Source organism: Haliotis cracherodii, unplaced genomic scaffold (genome assembly GCF_022045235.1).
Source record: "Haliotis cracherodii isolate W230 unplaced genomic scaffold, xgHalCrac1.p SCAF_8, whole genome shotgun sequence".
Taxonomy (NCBI): Eukaryota; Metazoa; Mollusca; class Gastropoda; order Lepetellida; family Haliotidae; genus Haliotis; species Haliotis cracherodii.
In genome coordinates, this window is record NW_027266341.1 from 2,377,228 (window position 1) to 2,399,069 (window position 21,842).

The 21,842-nt window shown below is 39.0% G+C and overlaps 1 pseudogene; it reads right to left on the reverse strand.

The window, feature by feature from the left end:
• Window positions 1–1,467: 1,467 nt before the first annotated feature.
• LOC139450598 (uncharacterized) lies at window positions 1,468–21,099 on the reverse strand (annotated as a pseudogene).
• Window positions 21,100–21,842: the final 743 nt, after the last annotated feature.

Below are 21,842 nucleotides of genomic sequence, written 5' to 3' on the forward strand. Positions count from 1 at the left end.
CGACGTTTCGGTATAGATCCTTATACCGTTGTCAAGCAGTCAAGCAGTCAAGCAGTATAAGGATCTATACCGAAACGTCGCTTTTCACAGTATTAAAGAAGTTGATATCCATAAAAAATGTGTCTATCTTGTCAACTGACATTTAGTAAGTCATAAACATAAACAACAGTAATTGATCATACTTGCACATCTCGTTCAGGATGGCAGACAGTTGATGTACAGTACATTGACAATTAACAATTGGGATTAGAATCTTATAATCACGACAATTAAGTGTTTCAAGGCATATAGATGTCATGGCTACAGGGTTATTAGCCAGCAATTTCCGCAGCAGTGAAGCATAATAAGCTCCTGTAATTGTGGTACTCTTTGCCAAGAAATCCATCATCACTACTCTGTGCAGGTCCCAAAACACCGTGAGCATGACCTTGCCTGCAGAGGGTTGGACATGTGGCTTCTTTGGGGTGGTGACTACACGTGCTTCCATTGCATCGACTGAACTTTAGTCTCAGGATCGTAGTGATGGACCCATTTTTCATCCTGTGTGATAAGTCTGTCAAAAAAATTTGCCTGTTTTTTTGGTACATGTCTAAAAGATCCTTTGAGCAATTGACTCGTTCCTGCTTTTGTAAAGGTATGAGCAGCCTGGGAATCCATCGTGCAGACACCTTATGCATGTTCAAATTGTCATGGATGATTTTTTAACAGACCCTACACTGATCTTGACATCTTGTGCTAACTGGCGAACAGTTATACGTCGGTCTGCCAAAATGGCGGTCTCCACTTGATGGATAGTGTCCTCATCAATGGCTGAATGGGGGCGATCAGGAATGGCAGCTGTTTCCACAGGTGTCCGGCCACACTTGAACTGGCGATGCCAGTGTTTAACACCGTCATATGATGGGGCATCTTCCCCATAAGTTGCTTTCATTTCATCGAAAGTTTCTTTTGGTGTGCAACCTTTCAAATATAAAAACCTAATCACTGCTCGGTATTCTACTGGCTCCATTGTCACACCCTACTCGATCATAACACCTATAAAAGTGATATGATTAATAGTTCGGTGCTGCAAATTCAGACATAACCCATAGATACATGTATCATTACACGTGTGAAATTTCAACCGAATATGATAACCCTAAGTGGTTTAGGGGAAATCTTTAATTAACACCCCTCTTATTGTAGTGGGTGAGGGTGACCCAGTTATCGGCCAACCCCGCCTTCATTTGGTGAGTAGCCAATCAGCGATGGCCCAAAAGTGTGGTGATATGTCAGATACACCATATGGGGTATTTGAGATATCAGGGACTGTTTTCAAATAATTATGGAAATTATGCCTATTGTTTAATGAGTGATTGTATACACATGTCGGCTAAAGAGACGACGTTTACATCAGTAATAATATATATCTTTTATTACTAGCTTCTACAATTCAGTGAATTCAGGTAAAGAAAATACATTCACCAATTACACCATTTCTTTCATCGCCTGTTTAACTCTCTGTGGCAATTCGGCCTCAAATCTCAGAAGAGAATAATCAATAACCGAGTCTGGAGGGAAGCAGACGCTCTCTTTATGAATGCATAGACGCACGTGATGAATAACGCCATCACTTGGGGACACACGGGGTCTGAAAAAACAAATTGAAACATCAATGGCAGAGATAAAAGATTAGGTGACATCTCTTTTGTAAAAAAATATATTCTTGAAAACAAGGTCACTATCAATCAATAAGCAGTCGGTGTGGCGTCTCTCTGCTAAAACAAGCCAGTAGCAATTCTGTCGTTGAACATATGACATGCCAACATTCTCATATCAGATACACCTTAAAACGATAATTATCACCAAGAAAATTTTCAAATAATAATAATAATAATAATAATAATAATAATAATAATAATAATAATAATAATACGACCCGGAATATGTAGAGGGCGTCATGGAAAATGATAAATACAAAATCCTTTGGAATAGGCCCGTAAACAGCTTCAGACGTATCCAAGCCAACAAACCTGATCTTGTCCTTTTTGAAAAATCCAATAAAAAAATTTATATCATTGAATTTTCTGTCCCTTTTGACAATAATGTGATTGACAAGATTGAGGAAAAACGTGGCAAATATGCAGCCCTCGCTTTCGAAATGTCACCCTTGCATCACAAGTATCAAGTTGTCCGACCTACCATTGTTCTCTGTGCCTTAGGTTTGGTACCTTCCAATCTGTTGACTGACATTGGGAGAGTACCCGGGTTTGCTACAAGGAAAACAGCCCTTCTGACAATCTGACAAGAAGGCTGCAGTGTTGGGAGTCTTCACATTCTCTGAAAAGTTCTGGGTGGGTTTGACTAGGCAATGCTTCCTGGGAGAATTCCCATTCGCTGTCTGGGCTGAGTGTAGAGGAGGCAAGGGCCCTGAGCTGATGATGAGCCTAACCAGCCTGACTGTGACAGGATCACCCAAACCCTCTTTGCTGCATTTTCTATTTTAATCTGTAAGTAATAATAATAATAACACAAGACAACAAAGGAGAAAATTCTCAATCAAATTCTTGATTCTCTGAAGGCAAAGTTAAAGGTTTGGACAGAAAGAAAAAGAAAGTGGGATAAGAAATATAATTTCATAAAACAAAATAAATTGTTTTAATCAGATGAAAAAACAATTATACAGGCAATTAAATGCAACCAATGAGGGTGATGAGAAAAGACCCACCATTGATTCCAGTGAAAGGTTTTGGAAACAGTTGTGGTCCATACCCGACAACTGTAACTTCAAGGAACCACGGGTTGAGGATTACAATAATAGTGTACATGAAGAAATAAGGTCACCATTGGTGTGTTTCATTACACCTGATTGCCTGAAAAAAATGTCATTAAAAAGTCCAAATCTGATACGGCGCCAGGAGCCAGAAAGGGATGTTAGGTTTGTAAGGATCAACTGCTGGTTCTGAAAAATGATCCTTGAATGAATGATGTTTATTCTCGTAAATCACGGCATTGATACAGAGATGTAATTGGATACGGGAATTAGAGACAATAGGAGAAAACATGTCAGTGAAACATTTCCATACATGATCTTATATTACTCGCCAGTTTTAATAGAATTGGCTTATAAGTAATGGACATCAAATCAGAGAATTTTATGGCAGAAGGATACATACAGTAGTATTGAGGCAAAAACTTGTTTCTAATTTCTGAGAGTTTTTGACATTCTAATAAAAAGTGCATTTCATCACATATCAAATTTTTACACGATGTACATTTTCTTTCCTCTCTTACAATATTATACCATCTTCCTGTTTCAATGGGTAATCTATGATTTGCTGTTCTAAAACGAGAAAGAGAGATGCGTAAGGTGATTGGTAGTTCTTGTAAATAAGGTTCTAGGGATGGTAACTCTTTAAACATGTTATAATAGTAACCTTTAGATGAATTTTCCTTTGATTCTCGCCATCTTTGCAGAAAATTATCAATGAGAACATGTTTCACATTTCGTTTCAACCAAGCGGCAGTAATCAAGGTGAAGAGGCTAAACTTAACACCAAAACCTCTCAATGTGTTGGATAGACTACAGAAAAGCTTATGATTCTGTACCTCACGAATGGATTTTGAAGTCACTGGAATGCATTGACCTCCCCGAGCGACTTCTTGTTTTAGTCAAGTCTTTAATGAATTGCTGGTCAACTAAACTTGAGATGTCTTCGTACGGGCAGGTGGTAACTTCGGAACCCATTTCTATCAAAAGAGGAATTTTTCAGGGTGATTCTTTCAGTCCTTTGCTTTTCTGTTTGTCATTAAAACCTTTAAGCTTTTTGCTTAGCAAAGAGGACGGTTATCATCTTGGACCTCCTCAGCACAGATCACCAACACCACTTACTCACCTCCTTTACATGGATGACCTTGAACTTTGCCAATGGAGCATCCACACTACAAAAAACAGATTCTCCCTGTCGAGTCCTTTTTCTAATGATATTTGCATGTCCTTTGGACCTCTGGACTCGACAAATGCAACATTCGTAATCTGAAACGTGGCAAGGTAGAAGAGGGAGGATCAGATTAGGGATGCAGATTAGGGCCAAACTCCAGAATACCCTTATAAGGGAAAACGTAGGGCAGAGTACCAATGTAGACTTAAGAAAATCTGGAGTTCAGAGCTGAACACTCGCAAATAAAGTCAAAGCCAAAAATACTTATGCTGTGCCCGTCCTTTCGTATTATTTTGGTGTTGTTGATTGGAAGAAAAAAGAAATTCAGGGTATTGACGTCCTCACACGAAGAATTTTGGCAGACAATAGATCCCACCACCCTCACTCTTCCCTCAGTCGCTTACATTTACCAATTATGATGGGAGGGCGTGGTTTGATTAATGTAGAGGCTCTTCATGATAGAATTGTTTTGTGCCCTTTTGCACACATTTACTTGTCAGATGATCCTCTTATGAAGCATGTCAAGCAAGTCATGATGAAAACAAGGCATTCCACAGTTTTCGTAAACGAGTCAAGGATGTGGGACATTATCTCAATGTCAGTGTTGATTTTGTTGATGGTGCTGAAGGGCTGGACGGTACAGAAATGAGTGTCAACCAAGTGAAGTGCCATATCAAATCTGCCCAGACTCAGTTTTTCAAGGAGAGGCTGTCTGAACGACCACTACATCGAATTCATGTGCAGTGTGTTGAGAAAATCAGTAACCCTGCAGAGTCCTTCGCTTGGATGAGGTCGGCTTGCCTGAACAGTGAAACAGAAGGCTTTCTGTTTGCTGCCCAGGACCAGTCACTTCCCACTCGAAACCGTCAATGTATGACTTTGCACCAAAATGTAAACATGAAATGTAGATTATGTAATGAATTTCATGAGACTGTCCAACGCATTGTCTATGGATGCCTAGCTTTGGCACAAACACAGTATCTTAAGCGACACGATGAAGTGGCTGGATCCTTTTATAACTTTTTTTGACACAGAAGTCCATTCATGGTACAACACAGAATAAGTAGAGGGCGTCATAGAAATGATAAATACAAAATCCTTTGGAATAGGCCCGTATACAGCCTCAGTCGTATCCAGGCCAACAAATATAATCTTGTCCATTTAGATAAATCCAATGAAATCATGTATGTCATTGAATTTTCTGTCCCTCCTGACAATAATGTCATTGACAAGATTGAGGAAAAACATGGCAAATGTGCGGACCTCGCTTTCGAAATGTCACGCTTGCATCCCCAGTATCAAGTTGTCCGACCCATTGTTCTCGATGCCTTAGGTTTGGTACCTCCCAATCTGTTGACTGACAATGGGAGTGTACCTGAGTTTGCTACAAGGAATACAGCCCTTCTGACAATCTGGGTAATCCAGAAGGTTGCAGTGTTGGGGAGTCTTCACATACCTGCCTGACAATGCTTTGACAACCCACACCCTGTTTGCTGCATTTTTTTATATCTTAATCTATGGGAATAGGCCAGTATACAGGGGCCAAGTTTGTCAAGTATCAAGTTCAAGTATCAAGTATCTTTCCCCTGATGTGTGATAAATGGGAAAATGAACTTAATCAAAGCATTTTATGGAATAATGTTTTCTCTGATTGTAGAATGTGTACAAATTATATTAAACTAATAGATGTCCAGTACGGATTCATATATAGATCTCTATATACCAAAAAGGAATTATTGAAAATTAAGTTAATGGATGATGATATATGCTCATTTTGTGTATCTGAGTCTGAAAACTTGTACCATGTGTTTGTAGAATGCGTTATTGTAAAGGAATTTTAGTTAGTAATTGAAATGTGCCTTTACACGAAATTTGCATATGATATTCATATTACTCTTCTGGATAAGTTTTTTTGCTACAACAAAAACAACTACCTTTTCAACTATAAGCATTAAGAAAACTCCATTGTGCTTTCCTTTTTCATAAAAATATTGAAAGATGTATGTAAAATAGAAAAAAATGTATCGCAATGAAAAATAGTAGTATTAATAGATTCGACAGAAAATGGAAGGCATTATCAGCCTACTTAATATAATCAATCAACATATACATGTTACCAATGTTACATTTATGTCTACTGAATTGAAATAAAATACCAATACCTTGAATCTATCAACAACATCGCCTGTACACTGAATATATCAACAACATCCCCTGTATACTGAATCTATCAACTACATCGCCAATACCTTGAATCTATCAACAACATCGCCTGTATACTGAACCTATCAATAACATCGCCTGTATACTGTATCTATCAACAACATCGCCTGTATACTTAATCTATCAACTACACCCCCAATACCTTGAATCTATCAAAAACATCGCCTGTATACTGAAACTATCAATAACATCGCCTGTATACTGAATCTATCAACAACATCGCCTGAATACTGAATCTATCAACTACATCGCCAATACCTTGAATCTATCAACAACATCGCCTGTATACTGAATCTATCAACTACACCGCCAATACCTTGAATCTATCAACAACATCGCCTGTATACTGTATCTATCAACAACATCGCCTGTATACTGAATCTATCAACTACACCGCCAATACCTTGAATCTATCAACAACATCGCCTGTATACTGAATCTCTCAACTACACCGCCAATACCTTGAATCTATCAACAACATCGCCTGTATACTGTATCTATCAACAACATCGCCTCTATACTTAATCTATCAACTACACCGCCAATACCTTGAATCTATCAACAACATCGCCTGTATACTTAATCTATCAACTACACCGCCAATACCTTAAATCTATCAACAACATCGCCTGTATACTTAATCTATCAACTACACCGCCAATACCTTGAATCTATCAACAACATCACCTGTATACTGAATCTATCAATAACATGGCCTGTATACTGAATCTATCAACAACATCGCCTGTATACTGAATCTATCAACAACATTGCCTGTATACTGTATCTATCAACAACATCGCCTGTATACTGAATCTATCAACTACACTGCCAATACCTTAAATCTATCAACAACATGGCCTGTATACTTAATCCATCAACTACATCGCCAATACCTTGAATCCATCAACAACATCGCCTGTATACTGAGAGAGAGAGAGAGAGAGTAAAAAAGAAGTTGTTTGACTTCCCATTGTTCTTGGTGCCTTAGGTTTGATGAGTACCATGCGCCAAACCAAAAAACAAACATCTAAATTGTGCGCCATGCATTGACACGCACGTGCAAATTGTGACTAAAACATTTATATTTCAAATATTATTTTATTAGCAAACACGAGTCCCCTTGATAATACATATATCATGTCACGACCGAACAATGACAATGCATGTTTCATGTGAACGACCTGTCATGGCCGAATAGTGCTCGTCCATGTATCGGTATTACAATCCACTGACTTTTTTAACATCGAACACTTTCTTTCAGACTCTGACTACTTACACTGTGTAAGGGGCTTTGGCGTTGACCAAATGAGTCGATGGAATCACCACTCTGTCGGGAATATAAAAGTACTTGTAAGCCTTCCATTGAGGTGGTGTTGACCTGGAGTATTCTAAGTGTTCCATGCCAGAAGAATGGTTCCTTGTTTTGCCGTGGCTGGTGTAGTGGAACATCATGTAGAAGTGGAACCCTGCTGCTTGTGGGTGCTTGGCAGTTAGTTCCTGAGATTTGAATATCAGCAATGTTAAGTTATGTACGCTGTTTTATCTTAATGGTGTAGGGGCGGTCGGGTAGCCTAGTAGTTAAAGCCTTCGCACCGAAGACCCGGGTTGATTCCCGACGTGGGTACAATGTGTGAAGCCCATTTCTGGTGTCCCCCGACGTGATATTTCTGGAATATTGCTAAAAGCGGCGTAAAAGCATACTCACGTTGGGGGCACGGGTGGCCCAGTCGTCTAAATCGCCGCGTCCCTTTGGAACGCCAGAGACCTATGATTGTGGGTTCGAATCCCGGTTCGCCCCGATTATGTTTCTAGGTTTGTCAGCACCATACCCGTGCTCGGGTTTTCACAGAAGTGGACCTGCGTCACTTCGGGTGTTCCTCACACATTAAGCTGACATGCCGCGACAAAACTGGTATACTGTTAAAAGCGGCGTTAAACCCAACTCACTCTCTCATACTCACCCACTCACTATTGGAGTAAATATCACTTTGGAAATGGTACTTATCGTTGTTCCCCATCTATTAAACTCAGACAGAGTACATTACCTCATGGTGTTATTTATTATGTAGCATCACTGTAAATGAATAGACAGTTAAATATTCAGATGTTTTGTTATGTTTGTTTGTTTGTTGTTTAACGCAGCACTCAGCAATATTCCAGCTATATGACTGCTGTTTTGTTATGACAGAAAATACCTTGATGAAAGGTTTCAAAGTGACATTTTTCCTTGGAAGAATGATCTCATCAGCATCAATACCCATCACCCAGCTGTATCCCGATAGTCTCTCTCTGCAGTCTAACAGGACAAAACTCTCATCTTGAGAAAACTGCCCATCATGGTCATGGCGGTGTTTACACAGATCCCGAAAGGCGACACCTTCAAATAGAAGAAGAATCAGCTGTATACTGGTAATGCTTATAACCAGCTTGATATAATCACACATAACACTTACTCGATACAATCACACATTCCCCTTCCTCGATACAATCAAACCTTACCCTTCCTCGATGCAATCACATCTGACCCTTCATCAATACAATCACACAATACCCTTCCTCGAAACAATCACACATTACCCTTCCTCGATACAATCATACATTATCCTTATTCGATACAATCACACATTATCCTTCCTCGATGCAATTACACATTACCCATCCTCGATACAATCACACATTACCCTTACTTGATACAATCACACATCATTCTTCTTCGATACAATCACATATTACCCTTCCTAGATACAATCACATAATACGCCTCCTCGATACAATCACACATTACCCTTCCACACTACAATCACACATTACCCTTCCTCGAATCAATCAATCATTACCCTTCTCAAAACAATCACAAATTACTCTTCCTCAATAAAATCCCACATTATCCTTCCTCGATAACATCACCCATTATCACTATTAGTCCAATCACACATTACCCTTCCTCGATACAATCACACATTACCCCTCCTCGATACAATAACACAAAACCCTTCCTTGATCCAATCACACATTACCCTTCCTCGATACAATCACACAAAACCCCTCCTAAATACAATGACACATTACCCATCCTGGAAACAATCACACATTACTCTTCCTCGATACAATAAGAAAAATCCCTTCCATGATACAATCACATATTAACCTTCCTCGATACAATCAAACATTAACCCTCCTTGAAACAATCCCACATTATCCTCCCTCGATAAAATCCCACATTACCCTTCCTCGACACAGTCACACTTTATCCTTCCTCGATGCAATCACACGTTACCCTTCCACGATGCAATCACACATTACCCCTTCTAGTACAATCACAAATTACCCTTCCTCGGTGCAATCTCACTTTACCCTTCCTTGATACAATCACACAACAACCTTTCTCGATAGAATGACACATTTTTCCTTCTTCGATGGAATAACACAGTACGCCTCCTCGATACAATCAAACATAATCATTCTTTGATACAATCACACATTACCCTTCTTCGATACAATCACACAATACCCTCCTTGATAAAACCACACATTACCCTTAAACGATACAATCACATATTAACCGTCTTCGTTACAATCACACAGTATCCTTCCTCGAAACCATCACACATTATCCTTCCTCGATAACATCACCCATTACCACTATTAGTCCAATCACACATTACCCTTCCTCTGTACAATTACACATTCCCTTTCCTAGATGCAATCACACATTACACTTCCTCGATACAATTACACATTCCCTTTTCTAGATGCAATCACACAATACCCTTCCTCGATAAAATAACACATAACCCTTTCTCGAAACAATCAGGCATTACCCTTTCTCGTCACAGTCACACCTAATCCTTTCTCCATCAAATCACACATAATCCTTCCTCGATAACATCACCCATTACCATTATTAGTCCAATCACACATTACCCTTCCTCGATACAATCACACATTACCCTTCCTCGATACAATCACACATTACCCTTCCTCGATACAATCACACATTACCCTTCCTCGATACAATCACACATTATCCTTTTTCGATACAATCACACATTACTCTTCCTCGATACAATCACATAATACGCCTCCTCGATACAATCAAACATCACCCCTCCTCAAAACAATCACAAATTACTCTTCCTCAATCAATCCCACATTATCTTTCCTCGATAACATCACCCTTTACCACTATTAGTCCAATCACACATTACCCTTCCTCGATACAATCACACATTACCCTTCCTCGATACAATCATACATTAACCCTCCTCGAAACAATCACACATTACCCTTCGTCCTCAAAGTCACACCTAATCCTTCCTCCATCAAATCACACATTATCTTCAACGATGCAATCACACATTATCCTTCCTCGATACCATCACATATTACCCCTCCTAGTCAAATCACAAATTACCCTTCCTCGGTAAAATTGCACATTCCCTTTCCTCGGTGCAATCACACAATACCCTTCCTTGATAAAATCACACATTACCCTTTCTCGATACAGTCAGACATCACCCTTCCTCGACACAGTCACACCTTATCCTTCCTCAATAAAATAACACATTACCCTTCCTAGATACAATCACACAAAACCCTTCCTCCATACAATCACACAAACCCCTCCTCGATAAAATCCGCATTACCCTTCCTCGATACAATCAAACCTTACCCTTCCTCGATGCAATCACATCTGACCCTTCATCAATACAATCACACAATACCCTTCCTCGAAACATTCACACATTACCCTTCCTCGATACAATCATACATTATCCTTATTCGATACAATCACACATTATCCTTCCTCGATGCAATTACACATTACCCATCCTCGATACAATCACACATTACCCTTACTTGATACAATCAAACCTTACCCTTCCTCGATGCAATCACATCTGACCCTTCATCAATACAATCACACAATACCCTTCCTCGAAACAATCACACATTACCCTTCCTAGATACAATCATACATTATCCTTATTCGATACAATCACACATTATCCTTCCTCGATGCAATTACACATTACCCATCCTCGATACAATCACACATTACCCTTACTTGATACAATCACACATCATTCTTCTTCGATACAATCACATATTACCCTTCCTAGATACAATCACATAATACGCCTCCTCGATACAATCACACATTACCCTTCCACACTACAATCACACATTACCCTTCCTCGAATCAATCAATCATTACCCTTCTCAAAACAATCACAAATTACTCTTCCTCAATAAAATCCCACATTATCCTTCCTCGATAACATCACCCATTATCACTATTAGTCCAATCACACATTACCCTTCCTCGATACAATCACACATTACCCCTCCTCGATACAATAACACAAAACCCTTCCTTGATCCAATCACACATTACCCTTCCTCGATACAATCACACAAAACCCCTCCTAAATACAATGACACATTACCCATCCTGGAAACAATCACACATTACTCTTCCTCGATACAATAAGAAAAATCCCTTCCATGATACAATCACATATTAACCTTCCTCGATACAATCAAACATTAACCCTCCTTGAAACAATCCCACATTATCCTCCCTCGATAAAATCCCACATTACCCTTCCTCGACACAGTCACACTTTATCCTTCCTCGATGCAATCACACGTTACCCTTCCACGATGCAATCACACATTACCCCTTCTAGTACAATCACAAATTACCCTTCCTCGGTGCAATCTCACTTTACCCTTCCTTGATACAATCACACAACAACCTTTCTCGATAGAATGACACATTTTTCCTTCTTCGATGGAATAACACAGTACGCCTCCTCGATACAATCAAACATAATCATTCTTTGATACAATCACACATTACCCTTCTTCGATACAATCACACAATACCCTCCTTGATAAAACCACACATTACCCTTAAACGATACAATCACATATTAACCGTCTTCGTTACAATCACACAGTATCCTTCCTCGAAACCATCACACATTATCCTTCCTCGATAACATCACCCATTACCACTATTAGTCCAATCACACATTACCCTTCCTCTGTACAATTACACATTCCCTTTCCTAGATGCAATCACACATTACACTTCCTCGATACAATTACACATTCCCTTTTCTAGATGCAATCACACAATACCCTTCCTCGATAAAATAACACATAACCCTTTCTCGAAACAATCAGGCATTACCCTTTCTCGTCACAGTCACACCTAATCCTTTCTCCATCAAATCACACATAATCCTTCCTCGATAACATCACCCATTACCATTATTAGTCCAATCACACATTACCCTTCCTCGATACAATCACACATTACCCTTCCTCGATACAATCACACATTACCCTTCCTCGATACAATCACACATTACCCTTCCTCGATACAATCACACATTATCCTTTTTCGATACAATCACACATTACTCTTCCTCGATACAATCACATAATACGCCTCCTCGATACAATCAAACATCACCCCTCCTCAAAACAATCACAAATTACTCTTCCTCAATCAATCCCACATTATCTTTCCTCGATAACATCACCCTTTACCACTATTAGTCCAATCACACATTACCCTTCCTCGATACAATCACACATTACCCTTCCTCGATACAATCATACATTAACCCTCCTCGAAACAATCACACATTACCCTTCGTCCTCAAAGTCACACCTAATCCTTCCTCCATCAAATCACACATTATCTTCAACGATGCAATCACACATTATCCTTCCTCGATACCATCACATATTACCCCTCCTAGTCAAATCACAAATTACCCTTCCTCGGTAAAATTGCACATTCCCTTTCCTCGGTGCAATCACACAATACCCTTCCTTGATAAAATCACACATTACCCTTTCTCGATACAGTCAGACATCACCCTTCCTCGACACAGTCACACCTTATCCTTCCTCAATAAAATAACACATTACCCTTCCTAGATACAATCACACAAAACCCTTCCTCCATACAATCACACAAACCCCTCCTCGATAAAATCCGCATTACCCTTCCTCGATACAATGACACATTACTCTTCCTCGATACAATTGCACAAAACCCTTCCATGATACAATCACACATTACCCTTCCTCGATGTAATCTCACATTACCCTTTCCTAGATACAATCACAAATTATCCTTCCTCGATACAATCACACATTACCCTTCCTCGATGTAATCACACATTACCCTTTCCTAGATACAATCACACATTATCCTTCCTCAATACAATTACACATTACCCTTCCTTGATACAATCACACAAAACCCCTCCTCGATACAATCAGACAAAACCCCTCCTCGATACAATCACATATTACCCCTCCTCGATACAATCAGACAAAACCCCTCCTCGATACAATCACATATTACCCCTCCTCGATACAATCAGACAAAACCCCTCCTCGATACAATCTGCATAACCCTTTCTCGATACAATCACACATTACTGTTTCTCGATACAATTGGACAAAACCCTTCCATGATACAATCACATATTACCCATCCTCGATACAATTACACATTCCCTTTCCTAGATGCAATCACACATTACACTTCCTCGATACAATTACACATTCCCTTTCCTAGATGCAATCACACAATACCCTTCCTCGATAAAATAACACATAACCCTTTCTCGAAACATTCAGGCATTACCCTTCCTCGTCACAGTCACACCTAATCCTTTCTCCATCAAATCACACATTATCCCTCCTAGTCCAATCACACATTACCAATTCCCTATAAAATTACACATTCCCTTTCCTCGATACAATCACACAATACACTTCCACGATGCAATCTCACTTTAAGCTTGCTTGATACAATCACACATTACCCTTCTTCGATACAATCACACAATACCCTCCTCGATAAAACCACACATTACCCTTAAACGATACAATAACACATTAACCTTCCTCGATACAATCACACAGTATCCTTCCTCGAAACCATCACAAATTACCCCTTCAAGTCCAATCACACATTACCTTCCTCTATACAATTACACATTCCCTTTCCTAGATGCAATCACACATTACACTTCCTCGATACAATTACACATTCCCTTTCCTAGATGCAATCACACAATACCCTTCCTCGATAAAATCACATATTACCCCTCCTAGTCCAATCAAACATTACCCTTCCCGGATAAAATTACACATTCCCATTTCTCGATACAGTCAGACATCACCCTTCCTTGACACAGTCACACCTTATCCTTCCTCGATAAAATCACAAATTACCCTTCCTCGATACAATCACACAAAACCCCTCCTCCATAAAATCACACAAAAACCCTCCTCGATAGAATCCGCATTACCCTTCCTCGATACAATAACACAGTACTCTCCCTCGATACAATTGCACAAAACCCTTCCATGATACAATCACACAATACACTTCCTCGCTCTAATCACATATTACCCTTTCCTCGATACAATCACACATTATCCTTACATGATACAATCACACATTACCCTTCCTCGATGTAATCACACATTATCCTTTCCTAGATACAATCACACATTATCCTTCCTCGATACAATCACAGCTTATCCTTCCTCGATACCATAACAAATTACCCCTCCTAGTCCAATCACACATTACCCTTCCCCGATAAAATTACACATTCCTTTTCCTTGATGCATTCACACAATACCCTTCCTCGATACAATAACACACTACCCTTTCTCGATACAATCACAGAATACCCTTCCTCAGTACAATCACACATGATCCTTCATTGATATAATCACACAAAAAACCCTCCTAGCTAGAATCCGCATTATCCTTCCCTGATACAATCACACATTACTCTTCCTCGATACAAGAGCACAAAACCCTTCCATGATACAATCACACATTACACTTCCTCGATACAATCAGACATTACTCTTCCTCGATACAATAGCAAAAAGCCCTTCCATGATACAATCAAACATTACCCCATGATGCAATCAAACATTACCCCTCCTCGATGTAAACACACATTACCCTTTCCTCGTTTCAATCACACATTATCCTTCCTCAATACAATCACACAACACCCCTCCTCGATACAATGACACATTAGCCTCCCTCGACACAATCACACATTACTCTTCCTCGATACAAACACACATTATCCTTCCTCGATACAATCACACATTACCCTTCCTCGATATCATCATACATTACCCCTCCATGTCCAATCACAGATTACCTTTCCTCGACAAAATCCCACATTACCCTTCTCGATACAATCACACATTATCCTTCTTCAATACAATCACACATTACCCTTCCTCGATACAATCACACAATACCCTCTTCGATAAAAGGGGGCACGGGTGGCCCAGTCGTCTAAGGTGCCGCGATTCGCTGTGCAGAGTTGCGTCCCTTGGGCACCCCTGAAACCTATGATTGTGGGTTCGAATCCCGGTTCGTCCCGATTATGTTTCTAGGTTTGTCAGCACCATACCCGTGCTCAGGTTTTCACCGAAGTGGTAAACGTCTGAGACCTGCACCACTTCGGGCTTTCCTCCCAAATGAAGCCGACACGTCGCGATAAAACTGGAATACTGTTAAAAGCGGCGTAAAACCCAACTCACTCACTCACTCACTCACTCTTCTATAAAAGCACCTTTCATCAATACAAACACTCATTATCCTTCCTCGATGCAATCACACAATACCCCTCCTCGATACAATCACACATTACCCTTTCTCGAAACAATCAGACAATACTCTTCCTCGAAACAATAGCACAATACCCTTCCTCAACACAATCACACATGACACCACCTAGATACAATCACACATTACCCTTTCTCGATACCATCACATATTATCCTTCCTCGATACAATGACAAATTACCTTCCTCGATACAATCAAACCATACCCTTCCTCGATGCAATCACATCTGACCCTTCCTCAATACAATCACTCATTATCCTTCCTCGATGCAAATACACATTACCCCTCCTCCATACAATCACACAATACCCTTCCTTGAAACAATCCCAAAATACCAATCCTCGATAAAATCACACATGATCCTTCCTTGATATAATAACATATTACCCTTCCTAGATAAAGCCACTCACTACCCTTCCTAGATACAATCACACATTTCACTTCCTCGATACGATCACACATTATCGTTCTGCGATACAATCACACCTAGCCCTTTCTTGATACAATCACACATTATCCTTCTTCGATACAATCACACATAATCCTTCCTCGATACGATCACACATTACCTTTCCTTGATACAATCACAAATTATCCTTCTTCGATACAATCACACATTACCCCTCCTCGATACAATCACACAATACCCTTCCTCGGTACAATCACACATGGTCCTTCCTTGATACAATCACAGATTACCCTTCCTCAAAACAATCACACATTCCACTTCCTCGATGCAATCAAACCCTAAGCTTCCTCGATACAATCACACGATACCCTTCCTCAATAAAATCCCACATTATCCTTCTTTGCTACAATCACACTCAATCCTCCCTCGATGCAATCAAACATTAACCTTACTCGATAAAATCCCACTTTATCTTTCATAGATACAATCACACAATACCATTTCTCGATACTTACATTATCCTTTCTCGATACCATCAGACATTACCACTACTAATCCAATCACACATTACCCTTCCTCGATACAATTGCACATTCCCTTTCCTCGGTACAATCACACAATATCCCTCCTCGACACAATCACACATTACCTTTCCTCAATACAATAACGCATTACCCTTTCTCAATAGCACAAAACCCTTCCATGATACAATCACACATTACCCTTCCTCGAAACTATCACACATTATCCTTCCTCGCTAAATCACACATTACCCTCAAAGTCAAATCACACATTACCCTTCCTCCATACAATCAAACATTACTCCTCCTCGATACAATCACACATTATCCTTCCTCGATACACTTACACATTATCCTTCCTCGATACAATTACACATTATCCTTCCTCGATACAATCACACATTACCCTTCCTCAATACAATGACACATTACTCCTTCTTGATACAATTACACATTTCCCTTCCTCGATACAATCACACATTACCCTTCCTCGATACAATTTGCACATTACTCTTTCTCGATACTATAGCACAAAAGCCTTCCATGATACAATCACACATGTTCCTTCCTCGATACAATCACACATTACCCTTCCTCGATACAATTACACATTATTCTTTCTCGATACAATGCCACAAAACCCTTCCATGATACAATCACACATGACCCTTCCTCGATACAATTACACATTACTCTTTCTCGATACAATAGCACAAAACCCTTCCATGATACAGTCACACATGACCCTTCCTCGATACAATTACACATTCCCCTTCCTTGATACAATCACACATTACCCTTCCTTAACACAATCACACATTACCCTTGGAATTCTTAGAGGTGGGCATTTATTGCATTGTTTCACATCTAAAACTTGTATTTAATCAGATTCTGGATTATTTAGTTTCCCCTAAATCATGGAATATTGGCATGATTTTACGTTTGTTAAAATCAGGTTACAAAAATGATCCGAATAATTACAGTGAAGTATCCCCACTAAGGTGACTGGAAAGTTGTTTACTGCTATTATTGGAAGAGGACTAAGAAAATGGATTGAATTAAATTACCTATTATCAGAATCACAAGCTGATTTCCGAGGGCATCAGTCTAGAATAGACAACCTATTCTCTTCACAAGCAATATACAGTAAGTATCTTTTCAGACCAAAAGGACGTTTCCTTTGTGCGTTTATAGATTTTAAAAAGGCATTTGACCTTTGACCAAGAAAAAAAACTTATTGTTACAGAAAGGATGTCATGGAAAAATACACAGTAGTCTCAAAAACATGTACGGCTCCGTTAAATCTTGCTTGAAAATTAATAGTGAGATAACCCCATCATTTCAAACATCGTCTTAAGTTCGTCAAGGATGCATCTTAAGTCCGCTTTTGTTTATCTTCTTCATAAATGAATTAGTGACAGAAATGTAACATCTTGTAACTATTACATATTTATTTCACAAAGTATTAAAGATTTAATGCTCCTTCTATTTGCGGACGATGTTGCGACATTTTCATATACTGTGATTGGCCTACAGCGACAACTTGATTGTGCTACATCATTTTGTAAAAAGTGGGGACTTGAAGTAAATTTTTGAAAGAAAATGCAATTGCAAAAGAAATGAAAAATCGTCCCTCTCAAATGTCATTATTCCAATAAATAATATATTTCAACAATACAACTGTTTTCTTGTGCGTGCAAACCTTTTGTCCAAGCAGCCTTCTTCAAGCGAGTTGGAAAGTTTGCTGCTGACAAAGCTATCCTTGGTGAGACAGGGCGGCATTGTCTGTATATATCTACTCAGATGAGAATTGTTAAATATTGGATTAGATTATAAAGAATGAATATAGACATGCCCATCAATGTTATAATATGCTACGAAAATTGAATGAAATTGGAAAAAACAAATTGGACATCAGAAATACGCTATCTTCTATTCTTTTGCGGATTTTCTCATGTATGGATTGCACAAGACGTCAGTGATGATAAACAATACATCAAGACAATGTAAAAATGTAGATAAGTCCGACTCTATTTACACATTGTAATTTAGCTTTTGTTACTGATGAGTATCATATTATGTTATATGCCCCAAGTGCTCAGGTATTAGAAATACCTCACTATAGCTCTACCAGCACTCAGTCAATGGTAAAGTTGCCGAATACTAGAAATGTACAACTCCTTAAATCTTTTGCTTAAAACATGTTTTTCAATTACAAACTCTGACGTGACCACTTATCTTGACACGTAAAACTGTACTTAGGCCATGTGGACGTACTACTGAATAACCTACTACTATATGTTATTTTACGTTATTTTGACTTATGTTATTTCATGGTGCGATGACACCACATACGTTGTGCACAGTGACACAACCTTAGCACCGGGAGTAACAAAAAAACGTTACAAGAAAAATGTTTAATAATATTACCGTCTATTCTTCCTGGTAATTCGAAGGGCTGAACTTCCAGTATTCCTTCTTTGGAGTAATACCGAAATATCTTTCGTATACTCTCTGGATTGTCCAAATCAAATATCAGAATCTTGTCAACTCCCAGTAGCTTTTGGATTTCTATCCATTCCACTAATCGCTGAGGCCTCAGGTCTTTTCCAAATAAGGTCTTCCCACACAGAGCTAAACCTCCTGGTCGTCGAACTGGTCTCTTCACTGGAATATAATCCTGTACATCATGGCTGCACGAGGACGACGTCAGGGACATCTGTACCACATCTGTCCCAAGCGGTAATGAACAAGTGTATTGCGTAGCGTGGTAATGACCCGCACGTGACATCTTGTAATGTTCGGATGCATTGGTTATCAACAACGTGTGGTTGCTCAGTATGATGCAACACTTCAAGGTCACATGGGCGCCATCAAAGGTGTTTATGTTGATGTTCAAACGACCATTTATTGGTCGGTCATTTACTGCAAAAGCAGTTAAGAAAAAGGTTGACATTCTTCCAATCTGTCTGAAGTAATGAAGTGGTTTTCCGCTGTTTTCAGATTGAGTAGCTGGTCAATGTATCTTGTTAAACGAGAATGGCTTTCCATCACTAGACATGTACACTTCCCCAATGTCCAGCTGAAACATTGAGTTGAGATAAGAAACACTTAATGCAACTTAACAATGTTCCTGTTATATGAATGTATGTCAGATCATGATCAGGTTAAATTGGGAGGAACGCCAAAAGGGATAATAGGTCTTTAGTTTTATCTGGGAGTTTTATCCTTTTTATGAAAGTTCGGGTATGGTCCTGGCAAACCATAAATCACACACAGGAGGAAGCTTGCATTTCGGGTCATGACAGATACTGTCGCGCAGGCCTGAACAGCGATTCGCGGAGCATTAGACGCCTTGGCGACCAGTGACTGCTTAAGAACAGGCATATGGTACAACTCAAAATATGTCAATTAATTCTTGTCTCCTACGCGTCAAATTTGTCAACTGAGGAGCAAAACAAGTCAACCTTTCAGTTGATTTTATCATATGTTTGATTTTCAAATGAAGATATCTTAAGTTAGATATATTATATCTATAAAGTCAACTGCATTGGTGCTAAGTTAGCACTCATCGAATACTTCTACATGGTTCTATTTTATAAAATACTATTTGATTTAAAACATTAAAAATGAAGAGATACATCCGCATAATGTCCAACTGCTGGTGGGTATCTTTGAAAATAAATAAATTTGCGGCACACATTTACAATTCATCAAACATGGTAGGGGGAATGTAGTTGCAAATATTCATTTCTTACCCCAGTCGTCATTGAACCAATATATTTTTACACAAAATCACCCAGCCACAGATTACTTTTTACAAAATGTTCCCGGAATAAGTGAAGGTTAAATAGACATAATCAAATTTAACATTTCTTTCAAATTTCAATTACATAAAAAAAACAACTCAGTATACTGTCTCTTGTCCCACAGTTTACATGTATGTCATGAAACGTTTTAAATGCTTCACTTGTGCATTTAATGCTAAAACCCTCAAACCCTGAGTAAGAGTCGTATGATGTTTGAAATCGTAGACGAGCATTTCAGTCCAAAGGCTTGACCGGCTGGACTAGTGATCGACATGAAGGGAAGGTTGACTATCAATCATGAGACATCTGCACATACACACTGTGTGTTCTTTAAAGAGGAAGATCGTTATGTAGAAACAATGAGGTTATCGTAAAAAAATAAATAAGTACTCAATATGAATGTTCGTGTAAATATTTACTCACATATTGATCACTTCTCCACCATACAAATCCAGGTATTGAAACAAGAAAAATTATTGCACACAATGCTGTAGATCTGCGGCGGTTCATCCTGCTATGCCCAATCAGTTAGGTATCACTTGAATATGCTCTCTGAAAGAAAATTAAATTGACACTTTTCAAAAGACTCTAAATTACACAAAACGTTAACGCCAGAAAACAATCAGGCAAAAGATTATAGCAAAAAATGCAATGCTCAAGAATAAGTTTGTCTTCTGCTAAATATAGGGAGAAGTGGGATATATCTAATCAACTGTTATTTAGGAAAACATTCTTTTTGTCCCATGTATCTATTTTTTACCATTGTGTATATTTTTAAGTGCTATTACCATGACATTCGATGTAAGTTTCACAGCTAGTCAATAAGTATCGCAATATCGAGAAGACGTGTATCTAGCATATATGCAACTCGGGATGTTATTTGCTTTTTTAGCTACCTTATCACCATACTGTTAACTAGCTACCATACTGTCCAAAGATAAGTCAAGCTGAAAACAATACAAACAAATCTAATTAAGAAAGTTGGTCTTGCTAAATGTTCCAATTGTGTCTACCAACATTTCAATTCTGAAAGTCATGCCATTCTTTGCATGAAAGTAAGGATATTAGCGGAAATATTCCATCCATCTAGCATTTTTAAATGCAGTCAACCCTATATGACAAATTATAAGACTTATAAAAATCTTTCTAACCAAAGACGTGCCAACGTTAATGTATAGAATCTGTTTCCAGCATCCCAAAGACGTCGACGTAGCCATGGTCACAAGAAAGGCCAAAGGCCAAATGATACCATT